Genomic DNA, 10,005 nt, shown 5'->3' with positions numbered 1-10,005 from the left:
CGCAGAAACTGGTGGGGTTCAAGCCTGACATCCTTGATGGGTAGCCCCATCTCTTGTCCCTGTGGCTTTCATCTAGCAGGCTGTAAGTTTTCTGTAGAACCTACTACAGGCTGCACATATCCATCGGGATGCCTGGGTTGCATGAGGACATTGATCCATGGGGGGGGCAGTCATTGCTGGTTGGCAGCAGCACTCAGAAACACCGTGTGCTCTGTCAGCGAGAACCCATCACAGGAGGACATGGGGCTGGAGCAGTCAGTGACACCTCTGATAAAAATCTTCCACACGAAATAATGCACCGAGCTGACAGGTAAAATCCACACCTTCTCTGCCAGGTGGGTGAGGCTCGACATGAACTGACGGCCTTTTCTCCCTCCAAAGCACACGGCGGTTGCTGTGCCCTTTCGCGCCCGTCATGGGCTCTGCCCCCGCATCCTGATGGGCTGCCCCTGAGGCTGAGCTCCATCGGCACTGGGTCAGTGTCTGTCCTCCCCGAGAGCCAGCACCGGGCTCAAATGCTGCAGCTGGGAGGTTAATCAGCAACTGCAGAGGGAGTGCTAAGGAAAAAACACATGTCCTTTTCAATTATGTTTGCTCAAATCCACTGCAATGAGCGGAGGGCCGTAACACTCAATTATTCCCAGCAATCAAATTAAATTTATGCTCGTCATTAAAGAGTCACTGTTTGCCCACGGCTGCCTCATTGGGAGCTCTGATCACCACTGTGTTATCATTGGGGGGTGGTGAATGAATTCTTGTGCATGCTTTATCCTCAGCCAATCTTTGGGGACGTCATTTGCTTGCTTTTTAAAGCTGTTCTCATCATAGGATTTGGAAAATAACCCCCAGTCTGATGTATTGTAAAAGCGACTTAGTGCATAATGTGATTTGCAGTCTAGAGGAGAAAAATCAAAGCACTCCAGCCCGTTTCCTCCTTTTAAAGCCAAAACTAGTAACTTCAAGGCTGAGCAGACTGCAGGCTGAGATGGCACCTCGCCGACCCCCAGGAGCTTGGAGGCAGTTCTTTGTGTGATGCTGCACGTGCTGCCAGGGCTGCGAAGTCAACACCTCCTGGGTCCTGAGCTGGGTGAAATGTTGAGCTGAAACCTTGAGAAAGAAAACACAGGCTCAGTGACACAAATTGTGGATTTCTCTTATTTTTGCCAAGTTCATGTTCATATTTTAAAAATTATAACCCAAATGACCCAAGGAGGTGATATCACGCAGTAGCATTCTACCTCTGCCCCTTGTCTGTCTTCATACAGTAACAGGCTAACATCGATCACATTATGTAAAGAAATTGAGGTCCAAAACATGAAATTCTTGTATATTTCATGAAAGTTAGTATCTGAAAGAGCACCCCACAGTACTCCTCCAGCACAGGTTACAGATCAAACAGACATTCATTAACACTTTAAATTACTGCAACAGTTAATTGTCCATTTCCTTCTGTTGTCCAGTGCAATTCACCCAGAAGTTATAGCAAGTACTTCAAAATTTGCAAAATGCCTATTATTCATGCAAAACACCAATTGAACCACCAGCCAACAGACTGTAGGACAAAAGAGTTAGAGATGGTAACTCAGCACCTGAGAGGAGCTTGTGCAGAACATCTTCCCTGGCTGCAGGAGGAGGCGAGTTCTGCTCCACGTCACCATTGCCTGGGTGGCACCACGCCGCGAAGGAGCAGCTGATACCCTTGGGCTGCTGATCAGGGGGACATGGGCAAGCTGGTGGGATTAGCCACATGAAGTTCAGTAAGAAATATGAACTCCTGGAGCTGAGTGACGTCTTGCATGGGTTCAGGCTGGGGGCTGAGTGACTGGGGAGCAGCTCTGCAGAGGAGGGTCTGGGGATTGTGGCCAACAAGCTGAACATGGGAAGCCGTGTGCCTGGGCTGTGTTGAAGCCAACCAGAGACTGGGCTGTATGAACAAAAGTGTAGCCAGCGAGGCAAGGGAAGATTATTCTCCTCTCCAGCACTTGTGAGACCATATCTGGAGTATTGTGACCATGTCAGGCTCCTCCAGTGTAAGAATGATACTGATGAAAAGTGTGGGAGCCACCAAAATGAAAGAACAGCAGGCAACAGGCCCAGACCGCAGCGGGGGAAACCCCATGTAGGCGTAAGGGGAGAATAATTCTTCTCCGCAAGGGTGGCTGAGCCAAGCGGTGGTGGAGTGTCCATCCTTGGAGGTTTTCAAAACTTGACTAGACAAGACCTTGAGCAACCTGCTCCAGCTTTGACGCCAGCCCTGCTTGGAGCAGAAGGTTGGACTAGATAACTTCCAAAGGCCTCTGTCAACCTTTTATGGTTGGTTTTACATTCAACCCATGATTCTCTCAAGCATGAGATTTGGCCACAAATCCATCTTGTTGCGCGCCCAGTCTCCCAGGACATTTAATGTAGCGCTGTAAATGGGTGCATTTGACAGCGGATGGTGGCTTCATCTGGGACCCACCCCCTGCAACCTTCTGATGCTGTTGCTCATGGTGTCCTCGGACAGCAGCCTCCATCCCCTGGGAGGATCTGGGCTCTGGCTGATCCTGTCTCCCAGGGATCGTGTGTCCCTGTGGCACCATGGACAGTTTTGAATCAGGAATGCTGAATCATTCCATGACCAAAACCACCTCCAGCCAGGGCAGAGGCAGCTACTTGCACTGCCTATGCAGCACCCAGGACATTGCAGTGGCAGCTGAGAGACCAGTCCACGCTTGCACCATTTTATTGATTATTATTAGCAAATGCTCATCATTAACCACCATGAACATAACTGCACATGGCAAAGTCTTGCTCTCTGTTGAAGCCAGTGGGACAAAGAGAATGACGTGTCTAACTCCTGCATTTCCTCGGTGATACAGGAATTAAGTAGCTTTAACAATTTCCTTACATGAGACCCTAAGCTTTCTGCGGCTATCGCTGTGGTGACGCTGTGTTTTCAGCAGAGAGAAAGCCCAGACTGACCGTGCAACTGCAGGGCTTGGGGGGTGGCGTGTCTGGGTGATAAATGGGGTTGAACAGGAGGATTTATGCATTTATGCATTAATGTTATTGCTACTGCTTGGCTGCAAAAGATTATCTTCTTGTGTCTGGACTAGTCTAATGCTGGCCTGATCCTGTTAACCAGCTACCACAGATGTTTAGACAAACACACCCATAATCTCAAAATGAAAAATTAAAGAAATCTAAATAGGTTTTCAAAGATGACTTGAGCATAACTGAAGACAGGCACAGGAAACCAGGCTAGTGCCTTCTGTTTGGATTTCTTCTTAATGTCTTTTTGGTTTCTGTTCATACAAAGTGGTTATGTTCACACAGACAGGTCGTGTGCCACTTTTTAATATATGTTAGGTCACCTGGTGTGCAGAAAAAGAAATCTTTAGCACATTAAAATTAGAGCTCAACTTCTGCCTCACCTGGGAGGCAGGACCACTATTTGATCCAGAGCCCTGGCCCACCACATCTGGCGAAATGGCAGGATGGGGGTCAGGCCCTGGGCGAGAGCAGGGGCTGATGGCAGGGTGGGGGCTGGGTGCGGGGCCCTCGCTAGTGCACCTTTACTCACGCTCGGAAAAGGTCTGAACTGCCCCGAATCTTTCTGAACTCTGCTAACCTCTGACATTTTTCCACCTGCCTTCTCCCTTTATCACTGGAGGCCCCCAGCCTCCATGGCTGATGGAGCATGGAGCAGAGCACGTTTTTAGCACAAGAGCCAAGAATCTGCTAGTTTTGCGAGGAACTTTTGTTCTTCAAATATTCTTGAACTTCTACAGCCCGGTGACCCACTTAGGGCTGAGGGACAGGCAGCGGGTGTCTGCCTGGGCCCTTGCACCATCTCCTGCAACGTTCTGGGGACGCCGGCTGCATGTGTCTGGGACAGGTGCCGGCTTCGCTGGGTAGGCAGCTGGCTGGGCGCCCGAGACCAGAGTGTGGTGGTGAATGGAGTGGGCAAATATATTTGCATAAATATGCAGATGAGAATATTTGCACGAGTAATTAGGACATGTTTGTTTTTCACAAGGGTTTATTTGGAAGGAAGTGTTTTTCTACCAAATATTCATGAATAAAAGAGGCCACGAATGCAAACAAAATGTTTCACGGGGATTTTTCTGCAGGATTTCTCTGTAATATTTCTGCTCACCTCTGGTTGGTATGTATCCAGCCATCTGCAGAACCTGATGAGATCTGACAAGGTCTTTCCAAGTACGCAGGATCGTCTGGCACACTGATGGAGGCATTACTATAGGTTCCCTAAACCACTGAGCTTCAGCCAGTAATTAACAATAATAAGAAATAATAAAATTAATTATAATAAAATAATCCTTGCTCGGCGTGAGACCCTGAGTCTGGGCTGACACCTGTTCTTTATCCCCAAGATGCCATTCCCAGTTAATGCTGCCTGAGCCCACCAAACTGAATCCAAAGGACACGCTATTGTGTTTCTTATGAACCCCGGGGACTTGCTGCAAAAATGCTGCTTAAGTCTTGTCTTCCACTTAAGAGCATGCCTTGACTACAATGCTTCTTGACGTGCTTCTCCCACTTCAGGAGCGCAACCCGGTCTCCATGGCACGGCACTGGCTCCAGGGTGGCCACAGCACTGCGCGCTCCCACCCACGCACTGGAGGTCTTGTGTGCAGCGTCAGGGCATCATTGGGGCTCTGCTGTGCTGATTCCAGCCTCTTCCAGATGAAAGAGGTCATTTTCACACTCATTTTCTTCTTCCTTCAAGGCAATAAGGAGAAGCATGAAAGGATCTTTGCCTTCTACCACCATGGGTTTTTAACTCATGCAGGTTGGCTTTCCAAAGCAGATCAAAGGCAAACAGTGACCAGGTATCCGTGGGAGCTGGGCTCCACAGTCCTCTGCGGTCTTTCAAGAACCCAAAGTAAAGCCAGAACTGCCACATATTAGTGCCGTAGGTTTGACCCTTTAAGCCTGCACGAGACCAGCATTGACTCCCCCTGGCTTCTCCCCCAGGAGCCGCAATTCCACTGGAGCTGCTCAGTATCGGCACTGCCATGGCGCCTTACTCCAACAATCACAAGGAGCAATTAGCGATGACACGAGGATCTCCAGCATGCAGAGAAGATCCAGCATGGGTCCTGCAGCTGGAAGGTGTGAAGAAGGAACAGGAGAGCCCGACCTGAGGATGAACTGAGGACTAATGTAGCGCACAGGTATCCCGGCACTGCCCTGCACCAAGCAAAGTGGTTTGGATGAGGACTGGGGAAGGGGCTTTTGCTTCGGTGGCTGAAGGAGAGATCGGAGCTGGGTCCTGTGGGACCACAGTTTTCTGGCAGCAGTTGGCGGAGAGCTCAAATGGGAGAGACCACCACAACGGTAGCTTCCCAAGAAGGGGAATATCAGCTATTTTTGACTCTGACGATCTCAATGGAAGTCTTACCAGGCACTGGCTTCGAATGGAAAGTGTCCAATTAAGGTTTTCTAGAGTGATCCAAGGCCCAGGAAAGCTGTCTTACAGTGGTGTTACAACTGCTCAACCAAATAATTTTAATAAAGAAATGAGAAATATACATCTCATAACAAATGTAGGTGGATAAATGGCAAATTGATTTCTGCTGATTCATTAATCTAGTGGTAAAATACGTAACAGGATCCAATGAATGGGAGCTGCAGCAAGGCAAATTCAACCCAGAAATATCTGTTAAAGCAACTAACCACTGGCAAATTTATCATGTCTGAGCTCAGTCTCACGACGTGGCTCTCAAATCTGTTTTGACATCTCTTTCCCAGATATCTCATTGGATACAAAGGGAACAGAGGTTTCCCACAGGAGCTGTTTGAGTTCACTGCTCCTGCTATACAGGTGCTCAGATGGGCCAGGAAAAGCTTTGCTGGTGCAGGTAAAAGCATCCCTGTGGCCATCTAATTCACAGAGTTTGGACTTCATAATGCAGGGCTATTTCTAGGGCAAAATAGGACACTCTGGGAAAAGCAAGTTAATGCTAACATCGATGTTTCTATGCCAAGGTGCAGAATATTTTGCTGGTGCAGAAATATTCCTAAAGCACCGCAGCCTTGGCATACCAGAGAAGCTCCCAGTATGGCTGTGGTCTCTCTGTTCCTTCCCAGCACCCCCTGGCCCTGGCATTCATGGGTCAGTGGATACTACAGCCCCCCCATCCCCCGGCTGTGCCACCTCCACACACGGCCACTCTCCTGAGTCACCCGGAGCAGCTCACCCTGGTAGAAATCACAGGCGATCAACTGCAATGGCAACCTCAAATGAAAGAAACCTCAGCTAGCATGCCATGCCTGATGGCCAGGGGAGACGGAAGCAGCCTGGCGTGACCTGCGCCTGCTGTCGCCCCCACTGCCCCTTCCCAAGGAGCTTGGCTGGTGCACCAAATAATCCTCCTAAGAGGCAAAGTCCTCGTGCCGTTCCTGCAGCCCAAGGTCATGGATTAATGGGAGTTCCTACAGTTTGCTTGCTGTGGTGCCTGTTTCCAAAGTACACCTCGCCTGCACAACGGGAAGGTGGGGGTTTGGGGCCATTACTGGTTTTGGGAATCGCCAGTGTTCTCTGCTGATGCCATCAGCATCTGACAGCTCCTGCAAAAGCAGCTCCAGGAGAATGATCTGAGCTCAGGCAGGGTGATCTGGAGATCTGTGCCCTACTTAGCTGGCGTATATATTTGTCAGTAAGTGGGACACTCAATAACCTGAGATCTGACAGTTTTCAGATCCTGTATGGAGAGATGTCAATCACTCTGGCTTACATTAAACATCTTCCCAGGCATCTGGGCCATATTATAATATCCCATCAGTGCCAAATTACAAACGTGAACCACACATGCTAATCTCTTGATCCTGTCTTATTTCCCTCTTGGACAGTCCCTGAAGGGAGGAACAAAATGTCTTTTGTGAGCATAAGAAAATGATAAGCCATTGAGGGAGGCTGGAGTGAGCAGTCATCATCCTGTGTCTCTCCCAAGCCAACTATGGATTTTTGCAATGGATTTGAGAGTGTGTTTATGGTCATTTTCACTCTCTGACCCAGTAATAATTGTAATGGAGACATCCAGTAACTGGTAAGTGGAATTACTATAGAAAAAGTCCTTTGACGTTTTGTGTGCTTCTCAGTTTGCACTATGACATAGCCCCACCTCCCCAGGTGAAGTGGGACTGAGCTGAACCTCTGGGGAACCACTGGGTAGCTCAGATCAACTAACAGGTGAATTTTACATCTTAGAGTAGCTTATGGTTTCGTGCAGGTGAAGGACACTTTCCCGACATCCCTGGGGATGGGATTCTTTGCATGCAAAACTTGCTGGCGCAGCTCACCCTATTTGCCTGAGCAGCTCTCCTCTGCAGCCAGCAGCTCAGCTCTGTGCAGAAGTAGGATCCTACCTGGAGGTACCCACAGCTCCATCTCTTCTAGGCACGGGCACAGTTACCTGAGCCAGGAAGGCAACAGGAAGCTTCTTGTACATCTTACGGACACGGAGATGGAAGAGCTTTGCAGCACTTTCTGAGAGGTGTTCATCTCCCGGAGGCTTGGGGAAACCCAACCATCTCTTTGGGAAACTCCTCCAAGGAGCTGCTGCTGTCTCCTGGAGCACCAGAAGTTGCACACTGTGGACCACAGGACCTTCTCAGTCTAGGTGGGACCCAACAGGAGAGCTGGGCAGGCCCTTCTCGAGCAGAATTTTAGAAAATCAGCAAATGTTTGAGCACTGCTACTTCTCCCTTGCCACAATGACCTTCAGGTGACCTTGCTTCCCAGTGTGAGAGTAGCAGCAGAAGTGGTTTCAGTCCACTGCAACTGGAATGGACTGGGCAGTTTGCCAAGTGAATATCTGCTGGGTTAATCACTGTGCAAATCTAATCAGGAACTGGAATGTGCCAGGCTCATTACTGAAATTAAATTCACCTCCAATTAAAGAGAGAGCTACAAGCTTCCATCGTGTAGAGGTGCCCCCAGGCTGCCCCTCCCAAAAACAACATAAAATCCAGTCCTGCTGAACTGCAGGTTTGCTGAACACTGGAGGGATTTCCAGGTGTGAGGAAGTGAATTTCTGCTCGTGCTTTCCCCCAAGGCTGTGTAAGGACTTTGCTGACGCCCTTAATAAGTCACCTTGCAAGTCACAAGTAACTTCAATGGTAGGATTTCCAAGGAGCACTTGCCAAGAGAAATGTGGGGGCACAGTTACTGGAACATCTCCCGCGGCAGGTTTTTTGTGGACACCTTTACAAATTCTCACCTTCACATGCTGAATCTTTCCTTGGGACCTACGTGCCTTGTGTCCATATTTCAGAGACCGAATTAAAAAATTAACTTTGCAATGAGAACAGCAAGGCTGCAAAGCCAAGCAGGTAAAAATGCAGAGATGCTGGCTTACAAGGTGCTCAAGATTCATTCACCCCTTTGGCTTCTATGATCAGACTTGCACTGCCTAATCGCATCATCACCACCCTCGACAACATCTCTTCCTCCATCTGTGCCTCACCTGAGCATGATCTGATTTCAGGGAAGAACTTTTAACATCTTAGGTCAAAATATGTGTCTGTAACTGAGATCTAACTCTAGAGACCTGGCAAGACTGCAAATGTAATTCCTGGCCTCCTCCTCCTCTAATATTCGAAGAAGAAACAATCCACAAAGATTTGGGATTGGCTTTCACTTGGAGATGACCAACACAGATGGAAACCTTGGAGGCTTTCAGTACACGTCCTTGTTCCTCTCACACCTTTCACTGCCTACTCTAAAATCACAATATTCCCACAAACCCAGCTGGGGTCTGAGCTCTTCCTGCCTCACGGCCAGGAGCCAGGACCGGGTAACACTGAGGAAGGGGCCATGCTGGGATGGCTGCGCATCCCTGAGCAGCCCCGGGCTGGGATGGCTGAGCGTCCCTGAGCAGCCCTGGGCTGTCGCCCTAGGACAAATCGTCTGCCCTGGGGGCTGCAGCAGGATCCCCCACTGTGTGCACTTGGGTCTGTGCCTCACACGGTGACAATACCTCCTCAATGCAAGCGATGGACCAAGTGGTCCGTTCAGTGAATGTTCAGCAGCTGAGGAGCGGAGGACCCGGCACGGGGCACGGCCAGCCTGGCAAAAGCTCTGCCGCGTGCTGTGATCCCGGCTGGATGGTGGGAGCTGGAGCTGAAGCAGAACAGAGCACTTGCTCCAAAATAATACCCCAGCAGAGGCTTTGAGTAACCCATTTACAACAAAAGCAAAGGAAATTTCCACGTGAAGGCTTGCGTTCAACAGGGCAAGAGGTGCCACTGCAGCACGGTGGCAGCACAGCTGGGATGGGGGGTTCTGCCTGCGCTGCTGTACATCCCCTGCTTCAGACTGGGGACCCCAGGGCTCTCAGGAGGGTGCTCTGCCCTCCTCCATCCTCTGTTCCTCCCACTTGCACAAAAAGCAATTAAAAATGATTTAGGCTTCTGGTGCCCCCTCTGCTAGGTGAGTGCCCAGTGGGGGAGTGGGGGGCACGGCTGCCCAGCGCACCCCGCCCTCCTTGGGCACCACGTCCTCCAGAGACAGCTGTCCTGGCTCCAGACCCCTGTGCTAAAGCAAGCAGGAAAGTTGTTCAAGCTGACATCTCCCACATTTTGACTGAGCTGAGGGGATTGAGGAGAGAATTACCTCTCTGTTTGTTTTATAAATAATAGTTATAAATTTGTCTCCAAAGAGAAAAAAGGCCTTTTATAAATTATCAAAATGAAACATTTCTATTTTGTCTGAATTTTATATGCATTTATGGGACCATCAGGTCTATCTATAGGAGTTCTTTAGAATTAAAATGATAGGGTTTTTTGCTGCCAGAGACTGATGAACCACCAAATTCAACGTGGGTCTGCCCCAAGCCATAGCCTGACTTAACCAGATGGGGAGTTTATAGCCCTGCCAAGGTCAGGGTCAGTAAATCAGTTGCTGTTCTGTGTTCTCAAAGTGCTGGGCAAGAACCCGATTTATTTTTTTTTTTTCGCTTGGATTAGTGAGACATTGAGAAACAATGTTTTATTTGT

This window comes from Falco cherrug, chromosome 3, assembly GCF_023634085.1.
Source record: "Falco cherrug isolate bFalChe1 chromosome 3, bFalChe1.pri, whole genome shotgun sequence".
Taxonomy (NCBI): Eukaryota; Metazoa; Chordata; class Aves; order Falconiformes; family Falconidae; genus Falco; species Falco cherrug.
Note: the sequence above shows the minus strand (reverse complement) of the source record.